Source organism: Scardinius erythrophthalmus (assembly GCF_964197995.2).
Source record: "Scardinius erythrophthalmus genome assembly, chromosome: 22".
Taxonomy (NCBI): domain Eukaryota; kingdom Metazoa; phylum Chordata; class Actinopteri; order Cypriniformes; family Leuciscidae; genus Scardinius; species Scardinius erythrophthalmus.
In genome coordinates this window covers 19,178-44,467 of record NC_138242.1, presented here as the reverse complement: position 1 = coordinate 44,467, position 25,290 = coordinate 19,178, and the positions used below count along the sequence as shown (strand labels likewise).

Below are 25,290 nucleotides of genomic sequence, written 5' to 3'. Positions count from 1 at the left end.
GAGCACATCTAATTCCTCGGAATCAGAGAGCTGCAGCACGGGATTATCAGCATGAGCGGGAGAAGCCGCGGGGCGGGCTTCCGCACGGGGAGGAAGGGAATCCGAGCTACCAGACGAGGACCGGGAAAGTGCAAAAGCAGTGCAAAAGCTAAATGCTAGCTCCCTCTGCGACCAGAACTGCGGGGAGCGCGAGGTTGGCCAGCTTCATCAAATATAGCCCGCCGAGAGCGCAGCATTCTGATAGATAAACTCTCACAGTGGCCACAAGCAGCCCCCTCGAGGGCTGCTTGGGCGTGCTGCATTCCCAAGCATAGCACACATAAATCATGAGTATCCCCGCCCGTGATGTAGCGTGGGCAGGGAGGAACACACAACTTAAACTGCTCACTAGTCATTTCACATACTTTTTCTTTTCTCTTTCAGTTTTCACACACAACAGAGAGGCGCTTGCTGAAGAGCAAAAAGTTAACTCTATGCTGTGCCGGCGTCCTTATCTAGCTTCCGCCTATGCCGTCACGCATTTCGTCATGACGCAACGCCAATAGGATTGGATTAGTTTTCATTCATACTTCAGAGCCGCTACGCTAAGGGAGCATCCCCAAAGTGTCATTGACGCAGTCGAGTTCCCTTGACAGGGAACAACAACAACCATCTCAAATATTTAATCATGTTTTAAATGTTTTAAAATATGCAAACAAAACTTTAATAAACAGAAATACAAGAGGCAGATGAATTATTTATTATTAATTATTATATACTGTATATAATAATTAATTATTAATTACATTTTATTTCAGCCATTTTACTAACTTAAGCTAGTTTTGGTCACTGAAGTATTTTGTAGATAATATTTAGATCATGGTTCTGTGTCTTTTGTACCGTTGTATTATGTGGAATTTTAGTTTGTCTCTTCTGTTCCTGTGTTTCTCCTCGTTTGTCTTGATCATTCCCAACTGTGATAAGTTATTCTTATCAGCCCTTGTGTTTTCTGTATTCATTGTTCTGTGTTGTTCTTTAATGGCTGTCATGTATGAGCACAGTTTTGTCTCCTTGGTTGTGTGAACTATGTATTTTTGTTATTATTTTATTAAAGGTGACATATTATGCCCCTTTTCACAAGTTGTAATATAAATCTATGGTGTCCCCAGAATGTGTCTGTGAAATTTCAGCTCAAATTACCAGATCATTTATTATAGCTTGTCAAATTTGCCCCTTTTTGGGTGCGAGCAAAAACCCGTCGTTTTTGTGTGTCCCTTTAAATGCAAATGAGCTTTTGCTCCACCTCCGTACAGAAGAGCGCCGATCCTTTACTCAAGCGTCAGATACTCCGGCAATAACAAAACATGCAAATCTCACTCATCCAAAATCTCAGAATAACCAGTAGCGAGTGCAGCCTTACGGAGAGACTCAGAGGTTCAACTTTTAGATACACCTGTTCTGAATGGTTAGTGGATACATTTATGTAGTTGCTGTGGAGTTACATTGATTCATCTCATCGACTTGCATGTACCATCATGTTTAACTTTTCCACAAGTGTACACAGTTCCTGAGGTCTTTATAAGACAGCTGTGACATGTTTTGGTCAATTGTGTTCAGTGCTCGTCTGTGCTCAACAACAGAACAGTTTCATGCTTTGCTGGATCTTCTGCCATTGTGTTAGAACTGGTCACTGTTGTCGCTCGCGAAACCAAATGTCGGCTGGTGTGTGTAAACGTGCAGATTAAGGGCCAGTAATATTATAATAAGGTCCTCTTCCAACGTCAGAAGGAGAGCGAAATCTTATTTTTTGTCATGCTTGCAGAGAAAGGCTCACCAAAACAAAGTTACTGGGTTTCACTTTTCATGTTTTCTGGGTTGGTAGAAGCACCAGGGACCCGATTATAGCACTTAAACACGGAAAAAGTCAGATTTCATGATATGTCCCCTTTAAATATTACATTGCATTTGGATCCCTACTAGTGATGGGTAGTCCGATTCATTTCCACAAATGTCTAGGTTACATTTGTAACCCCCGTTCCCTGAAGGAGGCGACAGAGACGTTACTTCAGAACTGAACTGACGAATTGGTACCTCGCCTGAGAGCCCAATCACCTTCGAGTGTAAACTAAATGAGCCACTCCACTGTATATAAAGTGCGAAAGAAATACGATCATGCAACGCCGTTACATTGTAAATTACACAAAATAAAAGTAATGCAGGTATGATTTTCATTCTTTTCATCAGGAGCAGTTTCCATGTTTCATTATTGTTAGTATTGTGTATTCACCATGGTTACTGTCGTTTCCATATTAACCCCAAAATGCCACTTTATTTTTCTTTGTGTTATTTTTTATATTTTTAAATGACTGTAGTGGCTCATACCAACATTGTATTAACAAAAACTAGTTTGGGACTGCTATTTAATCGCTTTAGCATAGGCCTAATGTTTATTTATTAGTATAGTCTTTACTTTTTGCTCTCACTTTGCGGAAAAAAATATCGGGATATATATCGTATATCGATATTCAGCCTAAATATATCGGGATATGACTTTTGGTCCATATCGCCCAGCCCTACTCCATAGCAGACAAAGAGCTGGTCTGAGGTCCTGAAGCTCTGTGTTCGGTCCACGTAAAGGTGCAAAGCTCGAATGGGACAGAGCAAAGCTTGGGCTGGGCCACCTGATCCCTAAAAGGAGTAGTGGGAGGCTTGGGCATGTATCCAGGCTGGGGTCTCAGGATCACGTGAGATTTGGCCGGTCCGAATCCCAAGTACAATTCGTCAACCGAAAACGCCTGCAGTTCCCCCACCCTCTTAACAGAAGCCAGTGCAGTCAGGAGCGCCATCTTAAGAGACATGATTTTTCACTTCATGACTGCAGTGGTTCGAAGGGCGCTCTCTGTAAGGCTGCTAAGACCAAAGAGAGGTCCCAAGAAGGTACAAGTTGAGGACCGAGAGGATTCAGCCTCCTTGCGCCCCTCAGGAAGCTGATGATCAGGTCGGGCTTTCCCACAGACTTACCATCTACTGCATCGTGATGTGCGGTGATAGTAGCAACATACACTTGCAGGGTGGAGGGAGACAGCCTTTGCTCCAGCCATTCTTGCAGGAAGGAGAGCACAGCTCTGATCTGGCTTTTCGGTGAGAAGAGCACCACTCAATGAACAGGTTCCACTTCAAGGTGTAGGCGTGCTTCGTAGAGGGTGCTCTCACCAAAGTGACAGTGTCTCTTGAAGTGACCACCACTGATGCGCCATCAAACCAACACTTGCTGAGGAACTCTTCCAACTCGTTTTCTACATTAAAGTTTTACACCTGAAGTAAATAATGCAGAAATTGCTGCACAAATGCAGATGGAAGAATAAACCATAAAAAGAATAAAATTGTCTAATAAGCTCCATTATTTAGTTATAACTAACCCTAACTTATACAATCTTAATGCACAATTAATCTCTCAACAGAAAGGGTTTTGCATACTTATCCATAATAAGTATATTTCCAGAGAATCAAACCGACAGGCAGATGTCCTATACTATGCCCATGAGAGCTTAATGCATGTAAGCTCGGACATCTGCCTGTCAGTTTGATTCTTTGGTTCAATAAGTCATTTACAAACTGGCTCTCCGGCTTGTGTCAAGACACACACACTGGCTAGTTGATCTGTAAGTTTATAAATGGCTACTGCTAGTAACGTGACACATATGGCAATTCCTGAGTAATCTTCGGCAAACTTCAACACTTAGTTGAACCGGCTCATTTGGTTCTTGCGTGCTACTTCGTCTGTTCGTCTTGCATCATCAACCCAGAACTAATGATGGATTCAGTTTGATCTTGTGAATCGTTTCGACCGGTTCCTTCCTATAAACCAGCTCAAAAGAACGATTCATTCAAGAATTGGACATCACTAATCCCTTCTCTCCCTCATTTCTGAGTTTGCCTAACTTTACAGTTTACATGTAGAAATATGGATATTTTTCTAAGTTTTTATATATGCTTGAATGTACAATTTGGATGTACTGACAGTATCTGACAGGTCAAATATTTACACACAGCTTTTGAAACTTAATATGATTCCATTATATTTGTATAATAAATATAGTTTGCTTCATAATCAATGAATTTTGCAACAGTCTCAGTCATTGAACTAAATTGAGCTGAATAATGACACTATTGTCTTTTTGAAACTTATTCACAGATGAAATTGTATATGTTTCATAATTGAAGAACTATGCAAAATTAATACTGTTATTTAATCCTGTCAATTACTGTAAAGCTGCTTTAAAACAATGTTTTGTTAAAGCGCTGTAAAAAAATCTGACGACATAAAAAGGTATTTTAAAATCGGACAAAAAGATAAACATACAAGACTGTTTCCTTCCTGCGAGGGAAACAACTACAATTCAGTGAAGTATTTTGTCAGCTCTCTGATTGGTGAAAATTTCTTTATTGGTTAATGTTTTTTTTCAACACAAATTCAGATGTTAAACAATATTCTTCTATAAATAATATGAAATAATGCGAACGGATGGCTTCAACAACATACAAGAGGTATTGTCTAAAAGTTTTCACCCCTTCAACGGAGGTCTATGGGAATTTGGGCCTGTTTGGAAGCCCAATATTGGAATTCTATAAGTCAGATCGATTAGACAAGATATAGCATACTTAGTGTAAATAATACACTTTGTTGATGTGATTTTATTTTCAACCAAACCTATTGCAGTGAGAGGTTATTTTTATATTGCCTTTTTTATGTTTTAAATAAATTATTGTGACTAATATTTACCTGCCAGTTACCTGTGTTTTCTGTTGTTGTTATTGCTTTGTTTTTGTTTGTTTTTTGTCAAGAAATTAATTTCAAATTCAAATTCAACAGGGTTGAAATTAACAAAAAGACAAATAATTTTTTTTCTCATTTTCATTTTGCTGAATGAGATTGAACAAGAGAGACAGTAAAATGACCTGATGTTCCCATCACTGTTACCCAGAATTTTAGGGACAACAAATAGTTCATTGTACATGAATGAAGATGAAACTATTTTGAACACAGTTCATTCAGTATGACTCCGAGTTTTCCATCTTGTGAAAGTCTAATTTAATTTAATTTAGTTATGATATCACAGAGCAGGAATGCATGTGTGTTGCTATTTTAAATTTTAAATCTTATATTGCAAAGCTGTGAAACAGTTATACCACAATATCAACAAAAAGTGCCTGACCAGCCAATTATGTCTTGGGTCAAAATCCCAAGCTAGTATATTTGACTTTGATTCTATGTGTCAGAACGTGGTTGAGGCAAAGATGAAAAAACGAGGAGCTGGATCTAGACACAGCAGTATTTCAAACAAAATCAAACGTTCCAAACTCAAACCAGATCAGCAGTGACACTACAGCAATGGATGTATAACTTTAAGCAATTGGAGTCCTTTTTGTTGTCTTTTGAGTGGCATTGTTGGTTGATCCTAATCATGAACCTAACCCAACCTACTGTAGCAGAGAATTTAAAATGTAATGTTTCAAGGTATTTCTGCTCGGATCTGGTTTCATAAAATGTGTTACTTCTGCTATTTCAAGTAAAATAAATAAATAAATATATATATATATACATATACACGTATATACAGGTGAATCGTGACAATTTCATTGATTTACACCCTTACATAACCCTTATCATATGAGCGGTTATATAATGGTAAATTAATAAATCTAAATTAAATTAAGATTATTATTTCCATAGGTCATATTTACTTTCTCTTTAAAGATACTTCACCCTGGACGGGGTTTTTGATCAGAATTATGCATTAGTTAAGCATAAATGCACTAGTAATTAGTGTTTAACTTGCTCATAATTATACATTAGTTAAGCACCAACACATAGTAATTAATGATTAACCTTTGCATATAGTAAGGGCATATTAGCCATTGAAGGATCCACATTAATTGTCTTTATTAGTACTGTATTAGTGACAGTTTAGCCACAATTATTGGCTTATTCTGGTCTAACTTAAATATCACTCAATAAGTGCCATAATTAACAAGGATATAACTTTCACTTTAGAACAGATGATGAAATTGTCTTTTTTACACTATTATAGCAAATTATAACTAGAAACAGCACTAATTAAACATAGTTATTAGCTTCATATTGTTCAGTTAACTTAATAGATGGTGAATGATTGAAATATAACAAAGTACATTACTACACAAAAAAAAAACTACATGGTTTGCTAAATTGTAAATAATGGCTAAGAGGTTTTACTGTTTATTCAGTTAATTATTAATTAGTAGCTTATTTTTGCTTATTTATCGCATTAATGTGGATCCTTCAAATGTTTAAAATGGTAAAGAATGACTAATATGCCCTTACTATATGCTAAGTTAATCATTAATTACTAGTGTATTTATGCTGAACTAATGCATAATTCTGGACCCTTAAAATAAAGTGTTACCAGGTTTTTTTTACACCACACAACTCAAACACATTTAGGATGTTTAACCTCTCAGAGTTAAACACATTTTGTGCTGCTGCTTTATACTGAACTAAAGCATTATTTAGACTTCATGCACATCCATGCATGGCATAAGTGAAAATAATTAGAAATTCTTTGATATAGAGACAACTATATATATATATATATATATATATATATATATATATATATATATATATATATCACAAACACCAACTTCATGTATGTGAAATGGTGTGTTTAACAGAGTATCTTTTTTGTGTTTAGTATTTTAAATGTGTATTTATTACAGCACACAACTATTGTGGTAAAGCTTTTTTGAAAGGACTGCCAAGACACGACTGAAGATTGTCAAACTTTGTCCCATGCTACAGTCAAATCTTTAGCACACTTTAATTGGTCATTAGGGGAATCATGTTGTGATGTGTTGTTTACCGTCATGCATGATGGGTAATGACACGCTTGGTTCAAGTGTAACTATGGAAAAACTAAACATCACATAAAAAAGACATATTACGTATGTGAAAACTGTTAAAAAAGCAAAAGTTAAAATGTTGTGTATATGTATGCTAATTAACAAATGGAATTATTATTTTTTTTTAAGTTTAGACTAACATTTAATATTTAGAAAATGTTTACTTACTTAACTATATATATATATATATATATATATATATATATATATATATATATATATATATATATATATATATATTAAACCTGTTATTGAGGTTAGTGACATATGGACAGTCCAAATGTTTGTCAGTATGTAATGGTAATGTTTTGCTTCCAAGTATAGACATATGTAAAATAGTATTTTACGTTTTGGATACTCTTTTTAAAGTCCCTGCAACTGTTCATGAAAAATAATCAGATTTAGTAAGTTAAAACAAGCTCACCTGTGTCTCTGAACAATATTAGCAATTCCCTTAAGATCACCATCAAGCTTTCCTCAGTAGTTCATTAACACAATTTTAATGTGTTAACTGGTCACAGACGGCAGTGCTAATGCTCACATCTCTCAAAATGGTTCGTCCCTTCAATGACCACCTCCTATTTCTCCCCCATTTGTCTTTTTTCCTCATACATTCTGGAGGAGAGCAAACAGTGCTTGTATTGTCCGAGCACAGTGACACACACACATCATTCTTCTTCAAGCAAACAGCCTAGACCAGTGGCTACAAATCTCAAACCTCAGACTCCAACAATACAGCATTTATTAGCTTTATCTCGCTGCAGGCCTGCTCTACATTCAACTGAGTGTCAACTGTTCCCTAGACTGATAGGAGGAATGTTTCTGACATTTAAAGGCCCCATGAGCCCCTTCTTCCTTATTGATACACAGGCATTATGACGCTACCTTCATAAACAGGAACGACCAAAGACCGTAAAAGAAAGATGTCGACTCCCTGCCAGATTCTGACTCCTCTTTTGCATGACTTTACTTCACTAGCCGTGGCGGTCGTTTGTAATGTTCTTCGCCGGTAGTTTCCACACATGTAATTCCTGTCAGAAACTCTGGATTAAGTGTTTTTTTTAGTTCTCTTTATTAATGGTTGTTCTGTCCTGCTTTATTTTGTACTTTTCATAATACTTTTAGGGCCATAATCACGCCAACATAAATTGTACGATTAGCCGGTACAGGCCCGAATCTGGGTTCCACTTGAAAATGTATATCCCTTATGATTTTTTTTTTTTTTTAAACAAGGTTCATGCACCACAAATTGGTTGAATTACCACAGTTTAACCATGGATTTACTAACGTATCTTGAATTACATTTAAGCCTAGTTACAACTAGGGTTGTTCCGATTCCGATACTAGTATCGGAAATGCCGCCGATACCAATAAAAATTCTGGCATCGGTATCGGCGAGTACATCTACCCATGTACCCATCCGATACCATTTTATTAAAAAATACCTAGTTATGCACGCTAGCTTTGCTTAACGCTGCAAATCAGAGACCAATTCTTCTTCGCTGCTCTAAACAGTGGTTGCTTGTGGCAACAGCACAACTTCCTGTGTTGCCACAAGCAACCACTGTTTAGAGCAGCGAAGAAGAAATGAAAACGCATATTTTCAAATGTAGTCGCGCGGCAAGCGCATTATGTAACGTTAAGAGACGCTGGCGCCCAACATCAAATGGCAAATGTAATGAAAACGGAACAAAACTGCGCTACTCGTTATTTTGTGCTTCACGGACCATTAGACAGTTTGGAACAATGCAGCGCGAGGCGATCTAGATCAAGCTAAGTTACACTGTTACTACACAGCGCTAAGAGATCCAGTAAAAAAGCCACAGAAGTAATAACATCACTGCGAGATCTAGTGAAAAGCGAACATTCTCCGTTAATAACGGATCAAACAGCGCTGACGTGGAAACCAGGAACATTGTGCTTTCAAGTAACGTTACGTTGGTTTTATTTTGACATTATGAATAAAATTGCTGCCCTCAAATGTTAATCTGAAATAAAATAAACCTTTGTTATAACTACTACAATATTACTTTTCATTTTTTTGGTGCTGTTTATGTTTTATAAGTTCGAGTACGCTATAGCTCCATCATTGCTCAAAGTAAAAAATGATCATACTTTATGATGTTAGTTTTAATAAAAAATGTAAATCAAGGAAATTTCTCTGGCATTTCTTTTTGCTGTATTGAAAAGGTACTGAACCATGACACCAGTGTATCTTATCGAACCAAACCGTGAATTTTGTGGACCGTTATTATTCAAATATAATTTTTTTAGATTCCTAGATTTATTTGTTGCACTTTTTTATACAGTTATATTGTAAAACTAAAATACCTTTTATAAAATAATTATATCAATTCATACAGGACTAGTATGAATTGCAGCTGTATAGATACACACCCAGGTATCGGATTAGTACTTGGTGTCGGCCGATACCCTGAGTCCAGGTATCGGAATCGGTATCGGAAAGGAAAAAAGGGTATCGGAACATCTCTAGTTACAACAAACATCTACAAAATAACAACAGAAAGACAAGTTACCATTTAATGATACAGACTTTATTCAGCCATATAGTCAGAGTTGACCGCTCTGAAACTGATCTGATCGATTGCTGACTGATTGATTGCTCCTGTCTATCCTGCTGCTGCTACCCTGCCTGCTGCTGCGTTGCATTAGTTTGCGTCTTTATTTATTTATTTTTTCTCTCACGCCTTTTAAGAGTTCATCAAAAAACTGTGGTGAGTATCAGTCAACAAACACGGTGATTCATGTCATCTCCTCTTATTGTCACCTGCACCTCATGCAACATGTATAGCATAGCCTTCTCTGTCAGCACAGGATTCACATGCGATAAATGCAGGGAGATAGTAAAGCTGACGGGGAAGATTTCAGAACTAGAGACACGCATCCAAACTTTAATCGAGGTTAATTGTAAGAGTGCAAGGGCTTTAGATACTGCTTTGGATGCGACTAGCTTAGTGAACTCTGTACACTGTTCGGTTCCAGCTGAAGTAGAGCCAATGCAGCAGGGCAACTGGGTGACACTGAGACGCTCTAGTCGCGGGACAAAACACCGCTCTTCCGTTCTGATTACAACATCAAACAGATTCTCCCCATTCAGTGAAACACCCACTGAGAATTCTGTTGATTGTGCCCTAGTTATTGGCGATTCTATTACACGGAACGTGAAAATAGAGACACCAACCACCATAGTCACAAGTTTGCCGGGAGCCAGAGCGCCTGACATCAAAGCAAATTTAAAAGTGCTGGCTAATGCTAATCGTAAATTCTCTAAGATTATTATTCACGTCGGCACTAATGATGTTAGACTCCGCCAGTCGGAGATCACAAAAATTAACATTAAAGAGGTGTGTGATCTTGCAAGTACGATGTCAGGCACTGTAATTTGCTCTGGCCCCCTTCCTGTTCGACGGAGTGATGAGATATTTAGTAGATTGTCCTCACTCAATCGCTGGCTGTCAAAGTGGTGTCTCCAAAATAATATAGAATTCATAGACAATTGGAAAAAGTTTTTGGGGCAGACCTGGGGCCTCATTTATAAAGCTTGCGTACGCACAAAACGGGGCTGAAAACATGCGTACGCCAGTTCCCACGCAAAAGGTGGGATTTATAAAGAAAAACTTGACGGGAAAATTTGCGCACCTGCACGCAAACTCTGACCCATGCGTACGAACGTTTTGGAGATGGAGCACTTTGGCGACACCGATGGTGAGCTGGAGTTAAATGTATTTTTGGTCACTTTTATACAGAAAATCTAAAGAAAATTAAACATATACAGAAAGACTATACAAATACAATTTCAATCACCAAGCCTGTCACTTGAAGCAAATATCCATTCCTTCTTAAATGTCCGCGGCAGCGAGTTGAGCCGTTTAGTGAAACTGACGCAAATAACAGTTTAAATAAATAAAATACTTCTGATATAAACATTTATATTAAATATGCATTCAAATTAATGGAGTTAAACACTTAAACATGAAATCATTAGGCTACTGAAGTTACAACATTTTTTTAAATTCAATCATTAGAAATATTTGTTGTGGATGCGATTGTTTTTGAACACTTTTCCTCTGGCATGCTGTGTTTTAATGTTTTAACCACAGAGATAATTGCTTATCATGATAATACCAGATTGTCTGAGAAAATAGTTTCGTGCAAATAATGCCCAAGGCCTATCTGTTTCCATAAAAAAAAAATATAAATCAATTAAAAATACAATTCGGCAAGTGGAAAAGATTGAGAAAAACTTTCTCTGAAATGTATTTTACACTATTTGATTTATGTAGGCTATTCAAAAACAAGGCAAGGATAGACAACTACTTGATTTGTATTAATGTAATGTTTCTTGTACCGTTTATATCATTTGCATATGATTATTCATCCACGTGATAACGTTTAAGTTATCACGTGGATGAATAATCATATGCAAATGATATGTAGATGAGGATCTGCATAGTAAAACTAGGTGTTGTAAGCTCCATATATGGTTATTTCGGGGAGGAGACGCATGTACGCACAATCTTCCGCTGACTGGGATTTATAAAGTGAATTCTGCGCAGGTTCTGGCGTACGCACGGTTTTATAAGTCTGAATATTTTTTTGCGTACGCCATTTTTGGCTTTCGGGCGCACATACATTTTTAGTAAGGTTCCTACACACAGTTTTATAAATGAGGCCCCTGACCTGTTGAAAAGAGATGGTTTTCATCCCTCCTGGGATGGTGCTGCTCTTCTCTCTAGTAATATGGCACATAGTCTTAGAGCTCAAACATGACAATCTGAGGCTCAGGTCAGGAAGCAGACAGACTGGCTAAACCGACCGTCTACTAGCTGTCTCACGTCACCAAGGTCAGATAAATCCCATCACATAGAGCCTCTTTCATCTAGATATCATCATATAGAGACTGTGTCTGTTCCCCGATTTAGGACATACAAAAAAACTCCTAAAAATTTAATTAATGTTCAACAAATAAAAAACAGATATAATACAAATGAGCAAATGATAAAGCTCGGGTTGCTGAATATTTGATCCCTTACTTCAAAAGCACTTATTGTTAACCCCCTGAGGTCGGCTATCGCGCCGGCGCAATAGGCTCGTTTTTTTCCGTATGAGTGCAAAAAAAATAAAAAAAAAATATTAATTTTTATCTTATATGCTTGTGTTGTACATCAATCGATCCTGTTTAGTGTGTATTTTTTTTGTGTATGGTCATAATAAAAACAAAGTGTTGTGCTTTTTGCCAAATAAAGAAAAATAAACATGATGCGAGTTCTGCCTACTCTCTGTCAGTGAAGTCAATTCTGAAACGCGTCCGAAAATGAACTGTAACTCAGCGAATACTCAGTCAAACAGGCATGAAGCTTGAATTTTCTTCTTTTAAATTAAGTAATTTTTATAAAAAACAAATATTCACAGTTTATGTAATATGTATGCGAAGAGAGAGAGATGTCAGTCGTTCTCATCTCAGCTAATTAAGTTTTAATGTGCTCCGCCCACGGAGAGCGCGCGCTATTCAAACGCAAATGTGAGGCGATCCAAACAAACCTGTGAAACGCCCACATCAGCTGGATAACACACACCGCGAGTTCACTTTCAGACTTATGTACTTTACGATGCTGTGAGGAATACTACTATCTTGATAATCCTGCAAAAATTTACCTCAGAAGTTCTGGAAGTATCATTTCGAGGAGCAAACGGATCCCGCTGAGGAATTAGGTCAGTTCTGTTTGCTTTGTTCTAATCGGAATGAATGAACGCAAAGATGCGTGCTGTTGTGGAGCTACTACAGCTGGCAAAAATACTGTTTAAATAATGATCACGTTTCTGTGTATGAATAAATGAACGAACGAACGCACAGATGCGTGCTGTTGTGGAGCTACTACAGCTGGCAAAAATACTATTTAAATATGAATTGCGTTTCTGTGTATGTATGAATGAATGAACGAACGAACGCAAAGATGCGTGCTGTTGTGGAGCTACTACAGCTGGCAAAAATACGGTTTAAATATTGATCGCGTTTCTGTGTATGAATAAATGAACGAACGAACGCACAGATGCGTGCTGTTGTGGAGCTACTACAGCTGGCAAAAATACTGTTTAAATATGAATTGCTTTTCTGTGTATGAATGAATGAACGAACGAACGAACGAACGAACAGATGCGTGCTGTTGTGGAGCAACTACAGCTGGCAAAAATACTGTTTAAATATGAATTGCGTTTCTGTGTATGAATGAATGAACGAACGGACGCACAGATGCGTGCTGTTGTGGAGCTACTACAGCTGGCAAAAATACTGTTTTAATATGAATCGCGAATACAAAGAAAGATTACACTTGAAATATTGTTACAATTTTAAATGTAGTTGTAATTGTATAACCTTGTAATTGTATAAAAAAAAAGATATATATATATATATATATATATATAAGGATAGATGTAAACAAAATCTTAAAAGGTCATTATAAGCCTTCTCTTTAAATAATTTTATTATGCTTTATTAGTGACACATTTGGGAAGAGAATATATTCCAAATCTGAAAATACAGTATGAGAACAATTAACTGCACAATTACTAGAAGTGTTTACCTTGGATATTGTACAATTTGCAAGCAAAATTTGTGGAAAAAAACAACAAACCAGTTATATATTGTCCTTACATTTTTGTGGCTCATTCACACACCTGAATGAAAGGCTCATTACGTATGCAGCCTCATTATGCGGGCCCCATTGACTCCACAGGTGTGAGTCACGCCCACCCGCATATGGCCTTTCCAAACAAAAAGTGTTTTACAAGATTTAAATCAATGTATTGTGTTATGTGAATGATTAGGCAGGATGATTTTCACATAATTTTGAAGAAAAAATTCTAGGCAACATCATCCATTAGTCAAAAGTCTTATTTACATATATTTAGAATGTGTTTTATGGCCTTATTTCAGAAACTTTAGTTTTTTGTTTTTGAAAAAAACCATGCATAAACATTATTCTATCAAAAATACAAACATGTACATGCAAGTTGTTCACATATTGTGGTAGCCCTGTTGTGCTAAATAGAGTGAATTTACACCTTTTCCATTAATATGTTTATAAGCAACTGAAAAAAGCACAAATGTCAGGGCATGTCAGAACATCTCAAGGACCCCAAAAACCCCTCAGACCCCAGAGGGTTAATTATATGATTACAGACTATAATTTAGATGTGCTGTGTTTGACAGAAACCTGGCTAAAACCAGACAATTATATCACTTCATACCATGGTCTGGGTGAATACTTCTGTCAGTAATTACTCACCCTCATGTTGTTCCAACCGCGTAAGACCTTCATTCATCTTCGGAACACAAATTAAGATATTTTTGATTAAATCTAAGAGTTGTCTCACTCCTCCATAGGCTTTCAGAGGGACCGAAACTTGCTGGCCCAGAAAAGTTATTAAAGAGATCGTTAATATAGTCCAAGTGACTACAGTGTCTCAGTCCTAAGTATATCAAGCGTCGAGAATACTTTTTGTGCGCAAAAACAAACAAAAATAACGACTTTATTCCACTATTCATTTCCTTCTCTCTGGGCCTCTAGTTGGTTCACGTAGTGTTTTTGCGTAGCGCGTCTGTGTTACACGTCACCACGTAGGCTCACAATTGGCCGAAGTGGGTCATGTGTGTGATGCGTGATGACGTGCAACACAGACGCGCAGCGCAAAAACACTACGAGGCCCAGAGAGAAGGAAATTAATAGTGGAATAAAGTCGTTATTTTTGTTTGTTTTTGCGCACAAAAAGTATCCTCGTCGCTTGATATACTTAGGATTAAGCCACTGTAGTCACTTGGACTATATTAACGATCTCTTTAATAACTTTTCTGGGCCAGCAAGTTTCGGTCCCTCTGAAAGCCTATGGAGGAGTGAGACAACTCTCAGATTTAATCAAAAATATCTTAATTTGTGTTCCGAAGATGAACGAAGGTCTTACGCGGTTGGAACAACATGAGGGTGAGTAATTACTGACAGAATTTTTCATTTTTGGGTGAACTAACCCTTTAACCTGTTAACCGTTGCCAGAGCGCAGATATAAGACTCAAGTTTCAGAATTTGACCACTATTGTATTCTGAGAAACTTATAGCGACAGTTATTTCTTAATTTGTGTCAGGAGTTATCAAAAATGAAAAAATGGGTCGATACCTTTAATATGAATTATACGCGTCAGCCGCTTTCATTCATAAAAAAACTCCCGTGCCGTCGTCATGACAGCGATACACAAAACAACGTCCTTCTAGGCTTTAGCTCAAAAATGTGCAGATTTGGAGAAATATTGATATATTCTCATAGGTTTACATCAGATTTCTATAGACAGGAATAATATTTATTGAATTTATACCCAAATGCGTCGATGTAATCATTATGAGCGTTTGCATACTCTGTTAATGTGTTTTCAATTCATACCAATAGCCTGAGGGCGCCCTCGCCGCCCTGTGCACAGTATTAGAACATGAAGAAGTGCCATAATCATGTGACAATCCAGGAAGCCTCGAACACACACACAGCTAACAAGAGATCGCGCTGTAACTATGGCTGTAACATGCAGATACAGACATTTTGAAGACAATAAACATGTTTGCTGATATTTGAGTTACCTGTGTTTTTCAATCCATGCCAGGTATTTCCATAATAATAGATTATATTTATAATGTAATGCTAATCTATATAGAATCGTTGTGCAGAACACTATCCAATACTATATTTTCTGTCTGATTTTTTATCTGAAGCCAAATTAGATCACAGAAAATTATTTAAAATACTCGATTTGCTTTATAAAGTAAGTTTATAAGCACAAACATGGTTTTAATCTCATAAATTGTCGTGTATTGATGGTGTGCTAAGCTAACATGCTAGCTAGCCCTAGGTGCACCTGCCACCTAGAAGTTATATTTTTATTATTTTTTGAATGCTTACTGAAATGTTTCTTTATTCAAGAAATGCATTAGGCTAGATACAGTTTAAAATGTAAGGGTGAACTTTGAGAAAAGAAATTAGTGACTGAAACCATATGAATAGCCTGTGAATAGCCAGTCGTTAGTAACTATAATGCAGACAAAAGAAATGCATATTTAGAGCCATAACCAGGCTGGAGAGGTGTGAATGTGTGCAGGGGGAGACTGAGACTGAATGGAGCTCGTTTGCACCACAAAACAATAAAGACAATATACTGGATAGATGGTTAGAAGATGGCAATAAACATCAGAAGCATCTTAGCGTCAAATCAAAATAAAGTCACATGACATGGTCTTGAAAAACATTTCACTAAATACAGAGTTTTGGACTTATTATCTTAAGATTTTAAACATAAAATGTTTAGACATTAGACATGTGGCATTAGCTGTAGTGCATTTCTAGATTGCTCCAGTGCCAACTTCAATTTTATTTTCATGAGGATATTTCATAAAAAATAATTTCTAATAACTTTACAAAACTTTGAAGCTATTTATAAAAAAATTTGTCATTATGACAATAATTAATTCTACATTTACAATAAACTGCCAGGTGTCAGCTTTCAAATGAGATCATACTTGTGCTTTTAGTACAAAGGGTTCATGAACTGTATCTGTTTCAGTTTGGGTATGTCATTTCTTGGGATTTTTCAAAAGTGGGTTTGCAGCTTAACAGGTTAAAGAAAATAGTCCAACGCCGTGGTACAACGAGCACACTCAGGCCCTTAAGAGAGCAGCCAGAAAAATGGAGCGTAACTGGAAGAAAACAAAACTAGAGGTATTTCGCATTTCATGGAAAGATTACATACAGAAAGGCCTTACAAGCTGCTAGATCTGCTTATTTTTCAAACCTATTAGAAGAAAATAAACAAAACCCTAGGTATTTATTTGAAATTGTGGCTAAACTAACGAAAAATAAATCTTCAACCCCAGATGTTTCCAAGCAGCACAGCAGTAATGACTTTATGAACTATTTACTAACAGGATTGATAATGTCAGAGAGAAAATTATAACTATGCAACTGTCTACTACAGTATCGCATCAGGCAGTGCATTGTAGTGTCCTTGAAGAAAAAATTGATTCATTCGTTGCTATAGGAGAGGAAGAATTTGCTAAACTCGTTAAATCATCTAAATCAACAACATGTATGTTAGACCCTATACCGACTAAGCTTGAAAGAGATGCTTCCAGAGGTCATAGATCCTCTTCTTAATATCATTAATTCATCTATTATTATTGTTCAGTTAATAATACCTAGAATATCAAAATCGACTGCTGGCGGTAGATCCTTTTCCTATTTAGCACCAAAACTTTGGAACAGTCTTCCTAACATTTTCCAGGAAGCAGACACACTCTGTCAGTTTAAAGCTAGACTAAAGACACATCTCTTTGTTAGGCTGCATAGATTAGGTCAGCTGGAACCGGGAACACTTCCCATAAATCCTGATGTACTCGTTACATCATAAGAAGAATGGCATCTACGCTAATTTTAGTGTCTTTGTTTATCCTGAGGTTTTCCCGCAGCAAACCGCTTGCCAGGTTTATTTAAAGGCAAGAAGCTCCAGCAGAAAAGAGAAAGAAGAATATACAGAAAATTATTTCTTAAATTAGGATAACAGAATTTATGTTTACTCATTCATATTGCTCCAACAGTATCACTTACAAACCTTCTTAAAATAAATTAAACAAATTAAATAAATGTAAATTTGATAAGTAGAAAATAAGAAAATAACAGATTCATGGTGATATAGGTGTCACGGCACCACCTGATCTACAGACTCCACCCACTCATTCACTCTCCCCTGATTACTAATCACCACACCTGTACCTCGTCACCTGTTCACTATATACATTCCTTGCACCACTCTTCATTGTCTGATCTTGTCTCTCCATGGACACACAGACTCTACCTCGTTCCTTACCTGTTCCACTTACCTGCCATCCTCGTCATCCGGTCCCGTTCCAAGAACCTTCTGCCTTCTTCAGTGACTCTCATCTGTGTTTACCATCAGCCTTGTTCCGATCTCCATCTGTAAAGGACAATACTGTTATTCATCAGCCAAATTCCATTCATCTATCTTCATTGTGTTCAACTCACCATTTACATCTGCTGGTTTCTGTGCTTCTGTTCAAAATAAACAGTATTATTTTACTCACCTGTCTGCTTCATCACTATCCGTGACAGAAGATCAGACCACATGCAGAACCCACTGCGGATCCACTCCGCGATCCGTTTGCTGAGTTGGTTCATGCAGTCAGATTATCACTTCAGCCACCTTCTCCAGATAATCCACCTTCCCTTCCCGCCGATGTTCACCATGCTGCTCATCCATATCTTTTTCCGTCATCACCCGTACCGTTCATTCTACAATGCTCCCTGTACTTCGAGATGCAAGCTCATCAATTTCCCAGCGATTCTGCCCGAGTGGCTTTTGTATCCTGTATTTTGATATCCTTGCTGTCTGACCGCGCACTCCAGTGGAATTCCATATGTGTCTTAGCGCAAGCCCTCATCGACTCAGCGGGAAACTTCATCTCCACCCAACTCCTTCAGAAATTAAATGCACCCAAGAAACGATGTTCCCAGAATCTTCGCATCCACACCATTCAGGGAAAGCCGCTGGGAAGGGTTTGCATTCGTCACTTCTCACCTACTCTGACGCTCCGCATTGGATGTTTGCACACGGAGGACATTACCTTCATGGTGCTGGAGGAATCCACGGCAGATCTCATCCTGGGACGCCCGTGGATGATTCAACACCAACCGCACATCGACTGGAGAGATGTGAGATACTTAGATGGAGTGCTGAATGTTTTCTATCCTTTCTATCTCCTGCTCAGAGAATTCCTGGCAACTCTTCGTCTTCATCTGCCCGGAATCATCAGAACCTCACCATCAACTCCACCTCTGTGGAAAGTCCAGAAATCACTCACAAGGTTGAAATTCCGTCAGAATACCGGGCATTCCAGGATGTCTTCAGTAAACACCAGATCACCAGCTAATTCGGCCATGGGACTGTGCTATCGACCTGCTACCTGGGGGCACCTTACCTAAGGGTAGGGTATACCCCTTGTCCATCCCGGAGCAGAAGGCCATGGAGGAGTATGTCGAGGAAGCTCTTCAACAACAGTTTATTCGTCCTTCCACGTCCCCTGCCGCTTCCAGCTTCTTCTTTGTCGCCAAGAAGGACGGGGGCTTGAGGCCGTGCATCGACTACCGCCACCTCAACTCACAGACTGTCAAGTTCAGCTATCCCCTTCCTCTGGTCCCCGCTGCTCTGGAACAACTAAAAGGAGCCTGTATCTTCTCGAAGTTGGACCTGCGCTACGCCTATAATCTCATCCGTATTCATTCGAGGTGATGAGTGGAAAACAGCCTTCATCACACCCACAGGTCACTAGGAGTACCGGGTTATGCCGTACGGCCTGTCCAACTCTCCAGCCGTGTTCCAGGGATACATGAACAAGGTTTTCAGAGAATCGATGACATCCTTATATACTCCCGGAACCTCTCAGAACAACATCATAATGTTACGCAGGTCCTTGAAAAACTTCAAAACACTACCTCAGTCCACTTCCTTGGGTATGTCATAGATCAACACGGCATCCAGATGGACCAGAGGAAGGTGGACACCATCCGGAACTGGCCACAACCCACAACTGTAAAGGAACTTCAACGTTTCCTAGTATTTGCTAATTTTTACCGCAGATTCATCCACAACTACAGTCTCATCTGTTCACCCATGACTTCCTCCCTCAAAGGCCGGCCCAAGTCTCTGTCCTTCACCTCCGAAGCTCCTGAATCCTTTCAATGGCTTAAGGACGCATTCCAGACCGCTCCGATCCTGGTCCATCCCAATCCTGATCTTCCCTTTGTCGTCAAAGTTGATGCCTCTTCTACCGGGGTCGGAGCGGTTCTTTCTCAGCGGCAGGGTGACCCTCCTAAGCTCCATCCATGTGCCTTCTACTCTAGGAAGCTGTCCTCGGCGGAGCAGAACTACGACACCTGGAATAGAGAACTGCTCGCTATTAAACTGGCCCTAGAAGAATGGAGACATTGGCTGGAGGGAGCCATTCACCAATTTGAAGTTATCACCGTAATCTGGAGTATCTCAGAGAAGCAAAAAGACTGAATCCCCGTCAAGCCCGGTGAGCATTGTTCTTTACACGGTTCAACTTAACCGTAACCTACCGCCCTGGAATCAAGAACTGCAAAGCCGATGCCCTTTCCCGTCTTCACCAAACCACTCCAGACGAAACCCTTCCGGAACCCATTCTCCCTCCAGCCGTTTTCGTCAGTCCCATCACTTGGGATATCAATGAACAGATCTCTCAAGAAAACCGTGGCAACCCTGCTCCGTCGAGAGGTCCAGAAGGGCTCATTTACGTTCCACCTCCTCATCGTTTAGACTCAGCCCACACATCTCCAGGCTCTGGACACCCAGGTAGTAGGCGTACCCTCTCGGTCCTACATCAACGCTACTGGTGGCCCTCCATGCCTCAGGATGTCTCCAGATACGTCAAGGGTTGCTCAGTCTGTGCCGTTACCAACACCCCAAAAAGACTTCCGGAGGGTTGTAAGGGTGGAATTCCTGCAGTGGTTCAAGCTGCAAGAACTGCCGAATGACTAAAGAAACGTTATTGGCAAGATGGTAGAAAACTGCACATTTCTTGTCTTTAACCACCCACTGCTACTTATACCAACGACGGAAATAAGTGCAGTTGCAATAGCTTAATATTTGTGGGAGAGCGTTGCTATAGATAGTGACGATATTGTATTGCAATATGTAGCACTTCAAAGTCAATATCAAATCAAAGTTAGCACATAAGTTGCAATTGAAAAGGTTTAATGACAAATTATGGTTATGGTTACACTTAAAATAGTTACAAAATATATGTATGAGATGATGATAACATATATTATTAATTGTACCCAGCATATATGAAAAATGTTACCTGAGAGAGAGATAGAGAGATAGAGAGATAGAGAGAGAGAGAGAGAGAGAGAGAGAGAGAGAGAGAGAGAGGAAGAGAAGAAGATAGCCAGAGCATCAAAGAGACAGAGCAACAGTTACAATCTTCTTTTATGCTTTCCTTGACCATGTGACTAAAACCCAAATGTGAGACATTCAAACTGACCAATCAGATAATTACACTCCCACCACTGTACTAAAGGTGTGACAATTCATTGACCCCCAAAGTACAAACATTTGGCTTGCATGCCTAGATCACTATCAGCCCCTCTGTGCCTTAGGAACTCCAAATGGTCATTGTGGTAGAAAGAGGGGGTAGAAAAACAGTCAAGCAAATATCTTTGTTCATTTAAAATATCTTGGATTATTTTCAATCCTACAAATTCCCCCCTTGGCACCGTTGGCCACACACATGGAGTCCAAAGGTGACACAATCTATAAAGACATGCTTTCTGTTGCGTGTAGTTGTATCTTCAGACTTTTCGTCCAAGCTTGTTGCAATCTCAATTGTTAATGTTCAGTCTTTGTTCTCCTTCAGCCTTGCATGAGGAGGCTCCATTAAATGGTGTTGCACCGTTCATAGATGCAAATCATCCATCGAACACTTCACACCTCCACAAGAACAGGCACTGAATCTGGGAGCAAACGCTGGTTTCTCTTTATGAGACGGGTCACAGAATGTGAACTTTGGTTGCAGGGATCCTGCAATCTTAAAAGAGCATAACAACAAACAGCAAAAGCAGACACATGGCATTTGTCATTGGTCAGAGGATTGATATGGTCAGATTAAAATTAGTCTTTGGCAAAAAGCCCTTAAATTGATGTACTTAAAAATATGGTCAAGGGAGAACAAAAGAAGATCTTACAAGCTCTTACACTGTTTCTGGAAACATTTAAATAAATTGCATTTCAACAAAACAAAAAATGCTGGTTTAAAACCCCATTCCATGAAGAGTATCAGCAAAATATTCAGTGTAACCAAACACAGAGATTCAATTGAATTAATGTCCAAAAACATTGTTGCAAGTAAAATGGACAAAATACAAATAAGCAGAAATGGTTTCAAATGCATTAATGAGAATACAAATATTTGTACTTGGGTAAAAATTAGAAATACTGACATACAATTTAAAATTTAACTTGGTGAGACTAATGATTACTTAAGTGATAAAGTAAATCCAAACAAAAACAAAACAAACAATTACTGGATGCAATTCACAGTTATAATTCAGTCTAGATGTAAAGACTTAAATAACATTGTATGCATTAATTTTGTGAGGCAGAATCAGATAGATGCAGATTTGACTTTGTGTGAAGATCAAATTATGTGGCTGCATTTAGCTGTGGCTATGTGTAAATTCATCATGCCCCAAAACAAAGGTGAGGAGGTTTTACAATTGTGATGCAAATTTGGTCCTGTTGTTGTAACAGGGAGCCAGCATGAGAATGTGAGCATGAGGTGTGACCTGGCTCAAAATCTTCCCACACCAATGTTTCAGTTAAATGAGCATGAGAAAAAGTGCAAAATTCAGAGTTACTGAATCCTGTTGTGAGGAAAGCATTTTCATGGTTAATGCAAATTGTGATTACCATTGTGGCCACATGGCAATTCTTTGCTCCTTTACGTGGTTTTACTACTGCTATATGGAAAAATAGCAGAGTTTTCCACTAAGGAGACAAACAAATTCAACATAGTCACACGTGCAACTTAAAATTGCTATGCAATTCCAGTAAAACAATTATTCCAATTTACACAAGATACATGGCCTAGAATTCTTAGCATCTACAGCCTTTTAACCTAAGTGTTTCATATAACACTTACAGTAAAGCACTCATGTGTCTTAAAGAATAAACTTAATTAGCCTATGTGCACATGTAGTAGCACAAACAACTATAACGTGTGTTCTATGAGCACAATGTGTTACACACAATTACAAATTTGAAAATACAAACAGGATCATTGCAATTTGGATATTAAACTTCTTGCTATTGGGCTACTAACCCACTAGCAAGTGAAGTTAATAGCTGAAGGCCTTGCATGAACAAAGAAGTTAACTCACTAAGAGTTTTACCTGTACGTGCAGATCGCTGATTTTTGCTCTTAGAAAGTGGTTTACTATTTTTCTGAAAATAAGGAGGAGGTCTGCCCCTTCCCAGAGACCAGCATTTTCCCTCTATATGGCCTATTTTCTGACAGGAACTGCAAAACCTGCTTTCTTTACCATAGGGATGTTTGCTACGTTCTCCTGGAGTTTGAGGATTTTCACGACTCTCTAATGCTTGTACACCATGCGTTCTGGTACATGACTCTGCGCTATTACGGTGTTGCATCACCTTAAGAACTGAAATAGGCACACTTTCTTGGTCAGTTGCACATGCATTTTCTGAACTAAAGATTTCAGATTCATTAGAGCAAGTCACCTCCTCTAAGAAGTGAACATGCTTTTTAGTCCCATCGCTGTTAAGCATTTTGGGAGACAATTTAGCATTTAGCTTAGCCTTGAGTTCTGCAATGGTCTCTTTGTGATTTTTACACTTTTCAGTCAGGGCAAACTGCTCAGCTAGTAATTCATCTAGCTGTGTTTGAAGATCTTGAATCTTTGCCTCAGACTTTTGTGCCTCTGCACTCTTAGATTGCACTTCTTTACATTTAGCATCTATACTTGAAGATAGACATGTTGTTAACTCACGTAGCCGTTTAAAGCGCATGTAGTTTAAAGCTTCAATTATTTCACCATGTTTTGATTTCTTATCATGTCTACCAAGTATTTGCCAATATGTGAGAATTTCATCATCTGAATTGAGATTTTTTGGTACATATTTGCTGTTCAAGATAGGCTCAACTTTTTTGCTCCATAAAGCAAACAATACATCACTATTATCAGATTTGTTCCCATCCATCCCCGAGGAGATCTGAATATTCAAAATATTTACAAATTATACAGTAATGGGACTATTAAAGCTATTCAAAACCTTCTAAATTCTGTTTCATTCAATTCATGCAAATGGAGACATTTCCTATCATACCATTAAACAATGAAAACAGACTTACCCATCCCATGGTCAGAAGGTCAGCTTTAATCCATTCACAAAATCAACTGTGAAAAATGTCCTCATTCTGATCAAAGTGAATTTCAGAAAACACACTGCAAGGGATCCCGGGTTTCGGCACCATCTGTAAGGGTGGAATTCCTGCAGTGGTTCAAGCTGCAAGAACTGCCGAATGACTAAAGAAACGTTATTGGCAAGATGGTAGAAAACTGCACATTTCTTGTCTTTAACCACCCACTGCTACTTATACCAACGACGGAAATAAGTGCAGTTGCAATAGCTTAATATTTGTGGGAGAGCGTTGCTATAGATAGTGACGATATTGTATTGCAATATGTAGCACTTCAAAGTCAATATCAAATCAAAGTTAGCACATAAGTTGCAATTGAAAAGGTTTAATGACAAATTATGGTTATGGTTACACTTAAAATAGTTACAAAATATATGTATGAGATGATGATAACATATATTATTAATTGTACCCAGCATATATGAAAAATGTTACCTGAGAGAGAGATAGAGAGATAGATAGAGAGAGAGAGAGAGAGAGAGAGAGAGAGAGAGAGAGGAAGAGAAGAAGATAGCCAGAGCATCAAAGAGACAGAGCAACAGTTACAATCTTCTTTTATGCTTTCCTTGACCATGTGACTAAAACCCAAATGTGAGACATTCAAACTGACCAATCAGATAATTACACTCCCACCACTGTACTAAAGGTGTGACAATTCATTGACCCCCAAAGTACAAACATTTGGCTTGCATGCCTAGATCACTATCAGCCCCTCTGTGCCTTAGGAACTCCAAATGGTCATTGTGGTAGAAAGAGGGGGTAGAAAAACAGTCAAGCAAATATCTTTGTTCATTTAAAATATCTTGGATTATTTTCAATCCTACAGGGTAAACTGTTCCTCTTCCGATTCCTCGTCGACCCTGGTCTCACATCGGTTTTGATTTTTTGACCGATCTGCCGAAGTCGAAGAATTACACCTGTATCTTTGTCGTTGTGGATCGTTTCTCCAAGGCCTGCAAGTTGATCCCTATGCCCGGTCTATCTACAGCATTTGAAGCCGCCGAATCGCTGTTCCAACAAGTGTTCAGAAATTTCAGTATCCCCGAAGATATCGTGTCGGACCGGGGTCCTCAGTTTATCTCAAGAGTGTGGCAAGCTTTCTTCAAACTTCTAGCAGTCTCCGTAAGCCTTTCCTCCGGTTACCACCCACAAACCAACGGCCAGAATGAGCGCAAGATCCAAGAAATTGGGTGATACCTGAGGTCTTACTGCCACCAGAACCAGGACAGCTGGAGCCAATACCTTCCCTGGGCAGAATATGCACAAAACTCTATTCGCC

General features: G+C 38.5%; 1 protein-coding gene across 1 annotated transcript in view; it reads right to left on the bottom strand.

Moving 5' to 3' along the window:
* Positions 1-7,483, bottom strand: part of cdh19 (cadherin 19, type 2) — a 61,026-nt gene extending 53,543 nt beyond the window's left edge. The window contains exon 1 of the mRNA XM_081352420.1: positions 7,346-7,483. The gene's annotated coding sequence lies outside the window, so the exon portion shown is untranslated. The remainder of the gene's footprint in view (positions 1-7,345) is intronic.
* Between the last annotated feature and the right edge of the window lie 17,807 nt (positions 7,484-25,290).